The following is a 15,807-nucleotide window of genomic DNA, read 5'->3' on the forward strand; positions in this document are numbered from 1 at the left end:
CTTCTAGGGCAAGCGGCTTGGGCTGGGCGTTGATTATCAGTCAGTCAGTCAGTCAGGACTTTCATTTAATCTGAGAGAGCGATTGCTCTCTTAGATAAGACTTCATACTGCTCTTAATGTATAAGGAGGGTTTTTTGTTTGGATGTCGTTTTTTTTGTATTGTATTAATTGTTTTGAAAAAATCCACTGAACTAAAATTCGGACCCTTAATATGTGGTTAAAATTTCAAAGAGATCCCTCCATTAGTTTTTTTTATAGAAAATAAAGTTGCTAAGGGTGGTTTTCATTTCCATAAAAAAATTCAGACATTTTGGCAAAAAAAGGGAAATTTTCTCATAGGAATAACATGGGAAATGTTTGCGGTGATAGCCAAATGGTCTCGACCATTTTTTGAAGACTATTTATTCGATAGGTCTGAAAATGGTTTTAAATGAAAGGTTGAACATTAAACTGGTGCCTTTCGAAGTTTTATTGAAAACAATTAATATTAAGTATTATTTTTTGTACTTTTAAGCACATACTTAAACTTAAGACCTTTTATTCTGTTGGACTTACGTGGTATAATCCTAGCTAAAATCATAGAGAAACGTACTGTTGGACTTACGCTGTTTTACCGCTAATAGAGCGAAGTTTTTTGTTTACTAAATGCGTCGTCCGCTCTGTTTATGGACGAGCTTAAGGCAAATTTTTCCACTTTTCATCTAAAAGAAGGGGTTAATTAGTCCCAATTTTATTTTATTCTCGTAAGTTAAACTTCATTATAATTTAATACAAAAGAATTTAAAGTTAAGATTTAGCCGATAATTTTTAAATTCACTTATTTCACTAAGCCTCGGTCAAAAGTTCAAGACAGGCTGATTGTACTATTGTAGACTAGAGACCAATTGGCCGTGTTGCGTTCGTTTTAATGTGTTTCAACTGGTGCCATCGGTCAACGATAGCCGCTAATTAGGTAATTTGTTTAAATTAAATCAATTTTTGTTGTTTAAAGTAGATCAATGCAAACTACGCACAAGGGTTCGTTCCCTGGTTTCTCGACTGGTGCCGTCAGGCAACGGTTACCGCTACGAAGATACGTTTTTACTGGTAAAATAAATGATAGATTCAATCACACTGTCACTAAACCCTGTCACCAAATCAACCAATATTTTTAATTCAGGTCCTTCCAATCATTTGTACTAGGTAACAATTGAATTATTAATTATTTTGCGCTCATTCTAACGTTACCTAAGAAAACAATAAACAATGGCCAGATTGCCAACGATAAACGCTACAGAGAATCAGAGATTATATCTGATGCAAGGGGCCAACGGTAACCACTGCGTAGATCATTTTGTTTGTTTAAATTAGTCGTAAAATAATTGATAGATTAAATCACACAATCACTAAACTCTGTTAACACACCAGTTTTTTATCCCGGCTCTTGCAATCATTTTTATTAGGTAACAGTTACGTTTTTAATTACTATTTATAACCGCTATTGAGGATAAACGTTTTTGTTTAAATTAGATACACTTTTGATGTGTAAAGTAGATTCAAACTACGCAGAAGGATTCATTCCCTAATTTCTAGACAACACTTCCCGCTACGAAGATAGGTTTCTTGCTGACAAAATAAATGATAGATTCAATCACACCATCACTGATTCCTGTCATCAAATTAATATTTTTAATTCAGCCTCTTCCAAGCACGAGATTACAAATTATACGGATGTACAGTGTGTTAATTAATTTATATAAATTTTGGATAAATATGTAACACACTATCATTATTAAATTTCTGAAGAGAGGAAAAAAGGTTGAAATGAATTTTTTTTAAATTTTAAAAGCAAATTTGGCTCAGAAAAAACCCAGCGCTAGAAGCCTGTCTTATAAAATTTTCACTAGATGATTCGTTCAAGAATGCCTAGAATTAAGTCGCATAGAAGCATGAATCTATATAACTATAACTATGAATATACAGCTCTATCGTATGCCCCTTCTATCCTGTCGATTTGATTTGGGTGTTACCCTCCTAGCTTTGACGCGTTTTGCGTAGCTCTAATAGCTAATCACGGGACAAGAGGAAGCGACGTTTCGAATTTACACCCCCCCGGACTCCACCTCCCTTCTCCCGCTCCTAACACTATCAGACACGTGACTGATGTCTCCTTTCGCTAATCCCCGCCCAAACGGTTAGACAGCGTAACGCAGCTTTATATTCATAGTTATATAGATTCATGATAGAACTAATAAATATTTCACCTAAGTCAGCTGACTTGGCCAGGTAGGGCATAGCCCACTCGATCCATGCTCACGGACGCTGATCTGCATCTTGCATCGTGTTACGCGTGATCGAGTGGGCTATGGGCAGGTTAAACAAATATGGGGCTGCCAGGCCAGGGTGGGAAATAAGGATTTTTTTAAACTGGACATTGGGCCAGCATGGATTTATAATAGAAGCTTACGCTTCCTGGATATTCCACTCGCCTTAAAACGCGCGCAACATTTATGCCATAAAAATTCGCGCGCGTGGGGACTGGGGGGCTGATGACGTAGAAATTGAGGCAAATTCAGAGGGGGTGGAAGTTTTTCACGCGATCGAGTTCTAATTTTTAATAGCGCGCGACAAATAATTTTTAGAAAAGCGCGCACACACGCGCTCCGAGAGTAAAAAGTTTGCCTCAATTTCTACGTCATCAGCCCCCAGTCCCCACGCGCGCGAATTTTTATGGCATAAATGTGTTTAAAATCAAAATGCCATACTGAAGGCTACAGTGAAATATCCAGGAAGCGTAAGCTTCTATTATAAATCCATGGGGCCAGCGACCCCTGTCGCCTAGAATAAATAAACTGGTCCATGACCACCGACCAGGGCGCGTCGTCTGCTAAATCGAACAAGTGGATAATTACAATATATTAGCTAATGTCTGGATTCTGGAAACCCTTTAATTTTCTTAGTGGTCCTGTGGACCACTAACCCCCTCCGATTTAATTTTTAAACTGGTTCAGGCAATTTTTAAACTGTTCATTTGCCCTGTGCCACCGTCTTATTTCCCACGCTGTGCCACGCTGTCTCTTACACAACAATGATGGCCATCAGCGTGGGAAATAAGGCGGTGGCACAGGGCAAATGACCAGTTTAAAAATTGCCTGGACCAGTTTAAAAATTAAAACGGAGGGGGGTCAGTGGTCCACAGGACCACTAAGAAAATTAAAGAGTTTCCAGAGTCCAGACATTACCTAATATATTGTAATTATCCACTTGTTCAATTTAGCAGACGACGCGCCCTGGTCAGTGCTCATGGACCAGTTTATTTATTCCAGGCCAGAGGGATCGCTGGCCCAATGTCCACTTTAAAAAAAACCTTATTTCCCACCCTGATGGCCATTATCCTTCATGACTCAATCATGAGAAATGCTTCCTTGTCCAGCGTGGGAAATAAGGCGATGGCACAGGGCAAATGACCAGTTTAAAAATAAAACCACGGGACCACTAAGAAAATTCAAGGGTAACCATTTCTAATGTTCGAAGGACAAAAGATTATTATGAAACCATTTCTAAAATTAAAAGAATAAAGTTTGCCAAAGTCGATTATTAAGAATGAAACGTTACTTCATTAAAATGGATTAAAAAGAATGGATTTATGGATGAATTTATTTCAATTTTTTCGCGAGAAAATGTTGGTTAAAAATAGAGACAAAACATTTTAATGATAAATATGGTGATGAACAGATGATGCTACAAACAAAAAAATTATTCTGTAAACAAAAATTTTTACTTTAAACTCGGAAAAGGAATTGGGGTTGTTAAAGTTATTTAAAACTTCAGGCTTTCGGGAAATTCATGACAAAAACCTGAAGCTAAATTTCTTTTCGTGAGCCCCAACTTAATAAAAGTTTTTAATTTTTAAATGTGGCCTAATACTTACAAAATATTTACAATGATGTCTCCATCCCTTTCTCCCCTACAGTCACTTTGGAGGATGGGGGTACTTCTCCCACCACCCCCACCTCCTCTTTCTCCACCACCTCTGCCTCCTTTTCCACCACCTCTGCCTCCTTCTCCTCCATCACCACCTCCTCCTCCGCCTCCTTCTCCCCCACCACTTCCTTGTCCCCCACCACTTCCTTGTCCCCCGGACCGCCTTTCTCCAGCAAAACATCTACCATGTAACCTTTTATTAATCTACTATATATGCTTTAGCCTTTATCTCTTTTGGCTGTTCTGTGTGCGATATACTTTAAGTCTGAGCGAATTAATTTTGGTCTTACATGCAGATAATTTCTGTCCAACAATTTCACTCAAGTATCTCCTCTAGATACTTTTATAGATAGTTTTCACACATGGAGGATTCATACCATTTACACCAGGAGGCCGGGCTATCTGGAGGACAAAAAGTGGACGGATTTCTGTCCTCCAGGTGGTCCAACCTCCTGGTGTAAATGGTATGAAGCCTCCATGTGTGAAAACGTTTTAAACCAATGAATATTTTTCTACCTCATTGCCAAATATTAGTACAAATTACTTGACACTATGAAAGCCATGGCGATAAAAGGCTCTAGCTAAGATTACTTCGCATTAGAGCCACCTAGGAACTTAACCAGCTTTTTCAATTTCAAAAACCTTTTATTAAATTAAAAACACGTTTTCCTCAACGAGAACTTTAACCAAGCCCACAGGAGTTTTTAGGTGGCCCCAGGAAAAGCACTCGAAAATTGTACCTCGATTTAGCGGGCAGTCCCGCTTACTTAATGTGGCCTGCCTTCCTGCAATTGTAGCAGGTCCGAATAAAATTGTACTGGCCGGAGTGACCTCCGCGTTTTTTGTTGCCTCTGCCACCGCGACCTCGACCGCGTCCGCCACCACGACCTCTTTTACCACCAACGCCATAAAAATAAGCGTTGGTAACAGTGATGTTTTTACCTTCCATTACTCGACTAAACCGACAAACAAGAAATTTCATTTTATATTGATTACTTTCTATCTAGTTTTAAATTTGACAATAAATTTAAACAGTTTAACTTTAAATTTTATGACTTATTTTCAAAAACCGTTAATTAATAATATTAACCATAAAAAATACAGTTCAAAACATACTTACGAGGTTGGCAAACAAGGGTTTCAGAGAGAAAAAAAAAACAAGTAAATTCCCGCCAAAAATTCCCGCCCTAGGAACAGTAGCATGGAGCAATTAAACTACGGGGGAGTGAAGACTTTATTTCACAGCAACATTTCCACCTATATTTCTCCATGCTACTACAACAGACTCCAGAAGGCGGTAATTTTTTTTTGTTGGTTTTTGGGCGGGAATTACTCGTTTACTCCTAGCATTAGCAGTTTACCAACTCGTTCTCTAACTTCTCTTATAATTCTCAAGACTTGTAAGACAATTTCAATTGCCACGAATCTTAAATATAAAGATTTAAAAGGTTTTATATAATCTAGTAATTAATTACCTTTGCTTTTTTATGTACCTATTGTAACAATAACTTTTATTCTGATTCCAGATTGTGAAACTATTCACTCTTTGCCTTAATTCTTAGGGTTCACTTTCCCTTGTAATTACATTTATTATTATTATTATTATTATTCAAACTGTATTTTTTTTTTCTTTTTACGATTTGCAATTCTGTCAGAGTTTTTCTTGACACTGGGTTCTTCCTTTGCGCCCAAAAGGTTCTTTGTGCCTTTTATTTTGCCAATTCTTTGTGTTTGGCAAGTGAATTCTCTGTGTTCTTAATAATTGGATTTCTTTGTGTATCCAAATTGCAAGTTCCAGTATGGAATTAAGGTATCTTTGTGACCTATTGCAATCTGTGTCAAATACGGTACTATTTGTACTGTTTGAAACTCTACAGAAATTGAAAATAATTTGCTATTTTGCGTCCATTGAGAAATTTTGAAATGGTTTCTCGGGAGAGACTTAGGAGAAAAAATGGCGTGAATTAAGGCAAAAGAAAAGCGCTGAAGCTAAGTTAAAATTACTTGTTCAAAGGAAAGCTTCGCAAAAAAAAGCAAGCTAAACGAGATATTAACAAGAAGTACTATTTGAAAAACAAAGATAATTTTCTTAGAAAACGTAAATCAACGCTATGTACACAAAAAGGTGGTAAAAGGGCTATGGCACCAGGTGGCGCCACTAATGGTGGTTTTTGCTCCAAAAAAAAACAAAACCCAAACCTAAAACAACTAAACAAGATAAATTTGGTTTTGCGAAAAAGCTACTAAATGCAGGGATTTTCAAAACGATAGGCAAAAAAATTATAGCCGAAAGCTATAAAAGATTTCTAGTTAAACGTCTAACTTAAAGACTGGCGGCGTCAAAGTATTTTGACCGTGAGACTAAAAACAGACGCACGAAGTCCATCTCTCACAAGCTAAAATGCCAAGTGCTAGCTGGTAGAATATTGCATTTGAAAAGGCAATTATATTCGGCTTACCACGCCCAACTAACGGGGATTGTTAGTGAATTTAAGGATTTTGTTGAGAAAATCAAAGAAATTGGGTCCATTGATCTTGGCAATTTGGCAGTTGTGGGTGGGAAAAGGCTTCACAGTAGCATGAAAGAGGCCTATTTTCATTATATTCGGCTTACCACGCCCAACTAACGGGGATTGTTAGTGAAGATTTTGTTGAGAAAATCAAAGAAATTGGGTCCATTGATCTTGGCAATTTGGCAGTTGTGGGTGGGAAAAGGCTTCACAGTAGCATGAAAGAGGCCTATTTTCATGAAACTACCTATTATCTCATTGGAAATAATGGTAAAATATTGAAAAATGACGATGAGTCATATTACGGCAAAATTTTTCAATTGGATTCTGATGGTCGTGTACGAAAAGTTCTGAGAGACCGTGCTACCAGTTCGACTAAAGAATTGTTTGTTGACGAAATGGGAAATTTCGTTGACATACAAAACAATAACGAGACTAGTAACGTAGAACGTGTTTTACAAGTTAATGAGTCGGGAGTTGTTACAAATCTTTTCAAAATTGTTGAAACTGAAGAGAAGAATCCGAAAGCAAATTTTGTGATCAATGAAGGGGGTTTATTGAAACCCAAAACAAAACTGTATACTGGGAATGCAGTGACATTTGTAATGTTCGAACTCGAGCCATTGCAAAAAACTAGCTTTCATAAACACAGTTGCCAATGCTAATGAAAAATCTTTGACTAAAATTTTTGAGTCTGATTTGGACCTTTGCGAATTAAGAAAAGAATTTTGCAAAAAATCAAACGTGTTTATACCACCAGATGGAGACGAAATAGTGGTGAGAATAGTTCCGTTCCTAGGACACACCTCATACTGCGCTAATAGCGAAGAGTGCCAAAGTAATTTGCGTTCTTTCGCTGAATTGGCTCCACATTATTCGGGAATTAGAACCATTCTGAATAAGATGTATCAAGTCAAAGCCTTGCTCAACGCGTTAACTAAAATTTCAACTGAAATTGAAAGTGGTGATTACGATTCTCTGACGAATGTCATGGTGCAATCGAGAAAAATCCTAGCCACACGTGGGAAAAATTTAAATAACGAACAAAATAATGCTCCCACAGGAAGCATTAACGCTCCTCGACCGACTCTCGATGAAAGTGAAATCTTGAGTCTTTACGAGAATCAATTCGCTCGGGCAATGCTAAACACCAACGAGTTTCACGACACGCCCTGCGACTGCTGTTTTAGATTACTGAAAAAAACTGATTTAAGAGCTGTAGAAAAACTAGTTAACAGTGCTGTTTTTGATAACGAGGCGTATCTGATTTTAAGAGCTGGCTGGATAATGAATAATTCGGACGCTAGAGAAGCGGACATGCTTCTATGTCGTTACTGCGCTACGGATTTGGGAAAGGGTAAAGTTCCCATTAGATGTTTTTTGAACAACTTGGCGGTTGACAATCCTCCGCCAGATGTCACCAATTTAAACATGTTCGAGAAAGTTTTAATTCAACTTGTGAAGCCCTTCCACACTGTGGTGCGGTTAGGCACTAAAACCAATTCGAACGTGAAGTTTGGTACTGTTAAAGCTTTAAAGGGAAGAGTAATTTATCTTCCAATACCAGTGGAAAAAATTTGAAAATGATTCCCAAGACGTTGCCTAAAAACCACGAACTGCATATCTTGGTGAATGGTGATCCCACTGCGGACAAAAAGGTTTGGCAGCAGGTTGTTTGCCTGGAAAAAGTGTTGAAAGCGTTCAGTGTGCTGAAAAAGATAAACCCTTTTTACAAAGACATTGATATTTCGACAATGAATGAGGAATATATTTGTGGCACGCAAGAAATTGATGGAAATGAAAATTCATTGACTCCCGAAGAATTACTGAGCGTAACAGATCCACTTGCGTTAATTAATGATGGATCTGATGCGTTGACACGTGCTTCCGCTGCGCTTCCAACAGAAGGACCAGCGGATAGTAGTCACGACGTCCAAGTTGACCAAAACGCTTCGAACATGCAGAAGCAGGATGAAAATCAGTCTAGTCTTGCACCAGGCGACGCCTACAAAATTCTAACACAGCCCGAGGCTTTGTTGCGAAAACTATCTGAGGGTGAAGCCAATGATCTGTACGATCATTACTCTATTCATTCAGTGAACGTTCAACCACCGAAAGATTTACTTGGCGCTTACCAAGTGAAGCGCGTCGAAGCCGAGCCAGTTAGCACTTGGGACAAAAAACTGGAATACATGAGCTTCGTTCATTTGTTCCCTCGGGGTCGCTTTGGCAAGCACGATGATAGACCATTTGGGAAAATAACGGAAACCGAGTATCGTTTATCCCGTCTTTTGAACAAAAGTCCAATTTTTAGACGAGATTACGCCTATTTGTTCCATTCTTATCAAGAATGCGAAATGAAAGCGATTTCTTGCAGTTTGAACTACGTTCTTCGTGTTAAAAAACCCATGCCAATTGGGGTTGAAAATTTGCTCAATCGAGTTGAATCTGGCGATAAAGAACTTGAGAGTAATTTAGGTACTTTCTTGGGTCATATTCGAGGAACGAAGGACTACTGGTATAAAGTTCTTAGAAACGTTTTAGCGATGATTCGGGAATTTGGTCCTCCCACCTGGCTTCTAACTTTTAATCCAGCCGAGTACGATGATATGGAACTGCACGATCACTTGAGAAAAGTGAATTCAGACGTTCCAGGAGTAGAGTCGATGACGGTGGCTGAATTGTTGAATTTCGATCCACTTAGCGTCAATTTGCACTTTCACAACAAAGTGCGGTCGCTGTTAAACAACTTTGTCTTGTGTAAGCAAAATCCAGTTCTTGGCATGATAGAACATCATATTTGGAGGGTTGAATACCAATCTCGAGGTTTACCTCACTACCATATGCTTTTGTGGGCCAAGGACGCTCCAAAGATTGGAACTTCTTCGACCGAGACTATTTTGGATTTCGTGCAAAAACACGTCACGTGTTCGATGCCAAGAGCATCGGTAAGTCCGGAACTGCACCGGCTGGTAAAAAAATTCCAAACTCACAAATGCACCTCCAGTTGTTATAAGAAGGTGAAAAATTCTAAAAAAGGATTGAAAGTGTGTCGTTACGGTTTCCCTCGAAACGTAACAAAGATTGCTACTATGAATTCTTTTAGATCAGTTACTCGTCACCGTAAAATGAAAAAGGTGCAGAAACGACTGTACGACTTGCCGAGAAAACAGCACGAAGTTTTAATCAATGATTACAATCCCACGCTACTTTTGGCTTCCAAAGCCAACATGGATTTGCAATTTGTCGCTGACAAATCGGAAATAGTGGCAAACTATGTCACGGCTTACGTGACAAAGGGAGACCGGGCTGACATGGACCAAACTTTTGCCGAGTTAGGCAACGAAAGTTTGTCCAAAAAATTATTTGCTTATAGATTGAAATCTTTGACGTGCAAGCAAATAGGAATTTATGAAGCTCTCGATATGATGCTGGGCCAAGACCTTTACAACAAGTCTGACAGCACTAAATTTATAAACACTAACTTAAAGGAAAACCGATCGAGAATTTTGAAAGGTTACAAGGAACTCGCGCGTTTGAGGGAAACTGACCCCGAAAGCAAGGACACTTGCCAAAAAGGGTTCGTCGACGACAAATATCCGAATCGTCCTGACAGCTTGGAAAATCTTAGTTTGCGGGAGTTTGGTCAGTTTTACGATTATGCGATGCGCTCTGTGGGTGTCGAGAAAAATGCGAATGTAATCCAGTTGAAAAACAATCTGGGTTTCATGAGAAAGAGAATTAAGCCCTTCATAATAGAGCACTTTATTCACGACCCGATAGAGGAGAAAGAACAGTATTGTCACGCTCTATTGTTCCCCTCCAAACCGTGGCGTGACGAAACTGAGCTATTGGGCGATTTTGAAACATACGCCGATGCTTTCGAAAACTCGCTTTCGGTGTTAAAAGACATGAGAGAATATCACGAGAAGCTGTCGGTTTCCAAAGAAGTTGAAAAGAAACGGGAGGCTTCTAAAAAGGCGAAAGAGCTAGAAACCATAGTATCGGAGTGAGAAAGTGAAGACGATGAAAATGCTTTACAAGGGAAAGAAATTGTTATCGAAACTGAACACGCGATGGCTGATGTGGAAGCTGCCATGGAAATGAATTTCGAGACTGATGTTGACAATGTGGCGTCACTAAACTCGGATCAAAAGAGAATTTATGATCACATCATGGACCACTTCTCCCAAGAGGGAGAAAAATCTGGAAACAAGTGCCTTTTTGTGTCGGGACCTGGTGGCACTGGTAAATCATTTCTTATCGACACTCTCGCCAGCGCTGTAAGGCGACGCTTTCAAAATCCAGCTAGCGTGGCCATTGCCGCGCCAACGGGTTTGGCAGCGTTGAATGTTAATGGCGTAACGTTACACAGATTACTAATGTTGCCGGTAGATCATGGGCGTATCGCCGAATACCATTCCCTAAGTTCTGAGAATATAAGCATTATGAAAGAAACCTTGGGAAATTTAAAACTGTTAATTATAGATGAGATTTCTATGGTCTCGTCGGTGTTACTGACTCACGTTCACTTGAGGCTTAACGAATTTTGGGAAATGAACCAACCATTTGGCGGAGTTTTTTCTATCCTTGTTTTGGGAGACTTTTTCCAATTGCCTCCGGTTCAAGGAAATCGCGCGTTCATCAAAATCACTTCCGAAGAAGCCAGACTTAGATTCAATTGCATCGGAGGAAGTGATCTTTGGAAGTTTTTTAAATACGATGAATTAACGCAAAATGTTAGACAAGCCAACGACCGAAGTTACGGCGACATTTTAAGCAGAGTTAGAATTGGAAATATTTCCAAACCTGATGTTGTAACCTTAGAAAGTAGATTGGTTGCTGGAGGAGAAAACATCAAGGTGGCTATGGACCTTTTCATTAAGCTGTCCAATGAAGGGTTTCACCCAATTTGTTTGATGCCTAAATTAGCCATGTGTGAAAAATTTAACTGTGAAATGTTGCGAAAAAACGGAGAGAAAGTTGAAGTCATTCATTGCCAGGATAGACTCACTGACTACGGCAAAAAAATTAATAAAAACATTCTCAGCATATTGCAAAGGCTACAAAACGAACCGTCCAAAACAGGCGGTTTGGAGAGCGAGTTAGTTCTTTGCGTTGGCTGCCGAATAATGGTCAGAAGGAATATCAGTTTTGAAAAAGGCGTTGTAAATGGTACGATGGGTTTCGTAACTGGGTTCAAGAAGGACGAACAAGGAAACGTTACTGGGATTTTTCTAAGAGTAGATCGCGAACCGAATAACGACACTGACTTTTTAGTTGAGAAAATTTGCGTCAAATTTTTGCTCATGGCAAACATTTACGTTAAACGCTCCCAGTTTCCCGTCATCCTGGCGTACGCTATTACGATACACAAAAGCCAAGGCATGAGTTTAAAATGCGCCATTATGGATTTGGGTCCGAATTTATTCGGAACGGGCATGGCGTACGTGGCTTTATCGAGAGTGACGTCCTTGGCCGGACTCCATCTATTACAGTTCGATCCGACTAAAATTAAGGCGGATGGACGAGCCATAATGGAGTATAACAGGCTTCGCAAAAAATATAGGCCAGATCTGCCTCTTTTGGAAATAACGGAGTCGAAAGAAAGTCGAGGTGGCAAAAGAAGTGCGCCTACACTATCTAAAAGCCTTTTAGAAGGCGAGAAAGAGAGATGTGCAGAACAGAGACCTGCACGGGCCGAGTTTTTCAGGCCCGACCCAAGCCCGGCCCGGTTTTAGCATATTGATTAAGCCCGAAACCCGGCCCGAGTCCGAATACATAGTTGGCTTTTCGGCCCGGTCCGGCCCGGCCCGTTACATGCATTAACCAAGCCCGGCCCGGTCCGGCCCGACACGTTGCATGAATTGAATAGGCCCGGCCCGGTCCGGTCCGTTACACGTAGTTCAGTTGTAATTTTTATATTTTTTTACATAAAATCAATGATTTGACTTCATATTTGCTTTAGCGTCGTGTATTTTTCATTTCTATTGATAATTGTTCGTTACATTTGTCCTTAGAAGCTTATACTCATTTAAATTATCTTTCATTTGAACTTTGGATTAAATGATAATCAACAAAAGCCCGGCCCGGCCCAGCCCGTTAATTTCCAAAATTTTAAAAGCCCGACCCGGCCCGGCCCGTTAATTTCCAAAATTTTAAAAGCCCGACCCGGCCCGGCCCGATACAATTTTCAAAAGTGGAAAGCCCGGCTCGGCCCGACCCGATCGGGCCGGACCGGGCTTGAGCCCGGCCCGTGCAGGACTCTGGTGCAGAAACACCGAAGAAGAAAAGGAAAGCCCAACAGAGTTTGGATAGTTTGCCCTTGAAGGGTTTAGCTAACGATGACCAAGTAACATGCTATTCTAATAGCGTTTTGCAACTACTCTTATTAGTGCCGGAATTAAAAGAATTGGTTAAATCTTACAATGGCTCATTCGTGGAAAAACCAGTTTTACGTTGCCTCCATAACACGATAAACGACATCGAGAGTTCTCAAGGAAGTTTCAGTCGAAAAGGGTTGGAACTGAGAATGGCTGTCGGAAATCATTTTACGCAAAACGATCAACAAGACGCCAGTGAATTTTTGATGGTGCTCTTGACGACACTAAGTCAAGAAATGGAAGCCAATTACTCTAAGGCTCTAAAGGATCTTTTTTGGTCAAAGTCGCGAAACGTTACCAAATGCCCCAAATGTCAAGTTGAACAAAATTCGGAGAATATTGTTGAAAGCAACATTTTCAATCTTCCACTAGAAAACCGAGATAAAATTGATTGGAAATCTCTAGAAAAAAGGATGAGATTAACAGAGGTGCCATGCGTATTTTGTAACAACCCAAAAATACAAGAGCGTGATGTATTGATATCCAGCGGGAAGTACGTATTTTTGCGTCTTCTCCGTGGCGATTACAAAGATGGTCGACCAATTAAGATTTCGACCAAAATATCAAGTTTTGAAAATCAAAATGTCACTTTGAGCAAGATGCTTTTTAAAACTAAAGGGGTGATTATTCTTAAAGGTCAATCGTTGGCCGAGGGACATTATGTGAACTTTGTGAGAAAAGACAACGGCTGGTACGAGGTCAGTGATACAATGATCAGAAAAAGGGAGAGATTCGTCAGTAACTTGACTGACGTCACTGTTCTGCTCTTGGAAAGAGTTTAGACACATAAAGGGAATCTAAAGTGCTTGAAGAATCCATATCAAATTTACCCCGAGTAAAGCCTAAAATTTCAATATTCGTACCAGAAAGGAGCATCATATCTGTCAAAGATATACTAATAGTTTCTGTTTAAAGTAATTTATGACTGGGTAAGATTGTTAATCCTCGAGCAAGTTTAAGGTTAACGATGGTTCTGGAGTAATTTTGATGTTGCCTACTATAATAAGCGTGAAAGGGAGAGGAGGGAGGATTGTAGGGCCATGCTATTTTACGAAAAAAAGGCGATGATTCTTGCATTAATTTTAGAATTTTCTAGTGAAGGGTTAACTTTTTAGTACTCTGTTTTAGTCTTGCCCCAATGGTGTTTTATGTAAAAAACACGCTAAAAATGTAACCCCTGTTGGTAATGCTATGTGATTAAATATAATTCTTTAATAAGCTGGTGAAACTATTGAGACAAACTCATCCTATTAGTTAACATTGAACAGATTTTTGAACTGAGATTTAGACACTCGTATCCAAATTTTAAATAAATACTGATTAAAATTAATATATTCAAAGAGTTTTCTAAATATCAGTTTCGCATCTTCCATTTTTTCTCTTTTAAGCGCGCTATATTTTTTTTTAAAATTAAGACGCCCATAACTTTTTACATTAACAATTTAAAACCATTCAAAAACATTAAATTAAATTTAATCTAATCTTATATTATCCTGTTACAATATCAAAGATTTTATGTTTAAATATTATCTATTATTATAACCTTTTCTTTCTATAACTTATCAATAATGTGTACCAGACACAATCCGATACCACTTACAAAAATGTATTTTAAAACTATTTAATAGTTACGCTTAAAAAAAGCCATATGAACTTATTAATTTGTTCTATAACTGATATCCTACTATTGTTGTATAATTTGTTTTTATAAAGTGTGAAAATTATTTCCCAAATTGTGGTTACCAATATAAACGGGGAATGGAATTGTTCTCGAAAACCCGAGATAAGTAAATTTTTCAAATTATTGAGAGGGAATAAATTGACTACCAGTAAATTAAGTTTATTCAATGGAATAGGGTGATGGAACATAAGTTTCTTAAAGGGGCTGTCCGACGCCCTCTCCTTTTTTACCCACCCGCCATGTTAAGCTCTACGAGGAAGATCGTCCTTAGTCCCACTGTCCGAACAGCATCTTAAGCATGTAAGTCTTAATTTAAAAAAAACTTTTAATATCTGGGCCTTCAGTCACTTGCTTAACTCTCTTCTTATCGATACTTTTTAGGTCTTGGTTAAATCCAAGACGTTTTGATTAATATAATATTAGTTTTTATTATTTCATAATTTCCTGTAAAAATCCTTACAGCGTCCTTGGTTAATCCATTGGATGTAAGTCTTTAATCCATGATACATCTGTATTAAATCCAAGCATTATCTCGTTAAAGTGAATAGAAAGTACATAATACGTCTATTGCTAGTTGTAAATATGTACACAACAAAGATTACTAAAATCCCAAGTTCATCTACGCTATATCCTAACAAACTCCAAAAAGACCTCCCGCGGATATAGTTTCGATGTTAGGTGGACGGACATATGGAGAGTCAGATGATGTCCAAAATACGTTTTTACCGAAAATCTGGATATCCCAGGGATATGAATTTAATCCATAATATATGTCTGTCGTACGTATTATGGACGTATTTGTGTTTGGTGGGTTTAGATTTAGACCACCGTCGTATAGTTGATAGGCTTATAATTTTTTATAACATAAATACATAATTGACCCAATTTTAAGCAGAATATTTCCAGTCAAATATCGTTCACTATGGATTGCTGGACTTCGCCAAATCGCATTCCATTTATGGGCGTAACGGCGCATTGGATCTCGGACATATGGACTCTGCATAACATACTTTTTGGATTTATTTATTTTCCCACGCGCCATACGGGGTTAAACATGTGTGACAGATTTTTAGAACTAGTCAATGATCGAAAGGTTACAAGGGTACGAATATTGTTTGATGTTGTCTTTTAAACCTACGTACAAAGTGCAGAGATCTAAGTTCCGTTAGACTGGAAACATTTAACCAGAGTTTTCTGTGCTTATCATGCGCAGAAGACGCGCACCGAAGTCTTTCCTTTACACATCAATATAATTTGTCGCTTACCGTAA

General features: G+C 38.7%; 1 long non-coding RNA gene across 2 annotated transcripts; it reads left to right on the forward strand.

Annotated features, from left to right (window-relative positions):
* Positions 1-589: 589 nt before the first annotated feature.
* LOC149680677 (uncharacterized) lies at positions 590-1,716 on the forward strand. Of its 2 annotated transcripts, none has more exons than XR_016365622.1 (5): positions 590-743; positions 831-1,086; positions 1,160-1,182; positions 1,254-1,442; positions 1,510-1,716. It is a non-coding gene; the product is annotated as an uncharacterized LOC149680677 (long non-coding RNA). The 2 variants fall into 2 exon arrangements; XR_016365623.1 differs by having other exon boundaries at positions 593-743; positions 1,254-1,312.
* The last annotated feature ends 14,091 nt before the right edge of the window (positions 1,717-15,807 follow it).

Source organism: Phalangium opilio, unplaced genomic scaffold (assembly GCF_054372755.1).
Source record: "Phalangium opilio isolate 3A_F unplaced genomic scaffold, DU_Popi_V2 ptg000039l_2, whole genome shotgun sequence".
NCBI classification, from domain to species: domain Eukaryota; kingdom Metazoa; phylum Arthropoda; class Arachnida; order Opiliones; family Phalangiidae; genus Phalangium; species Phalangium opilio.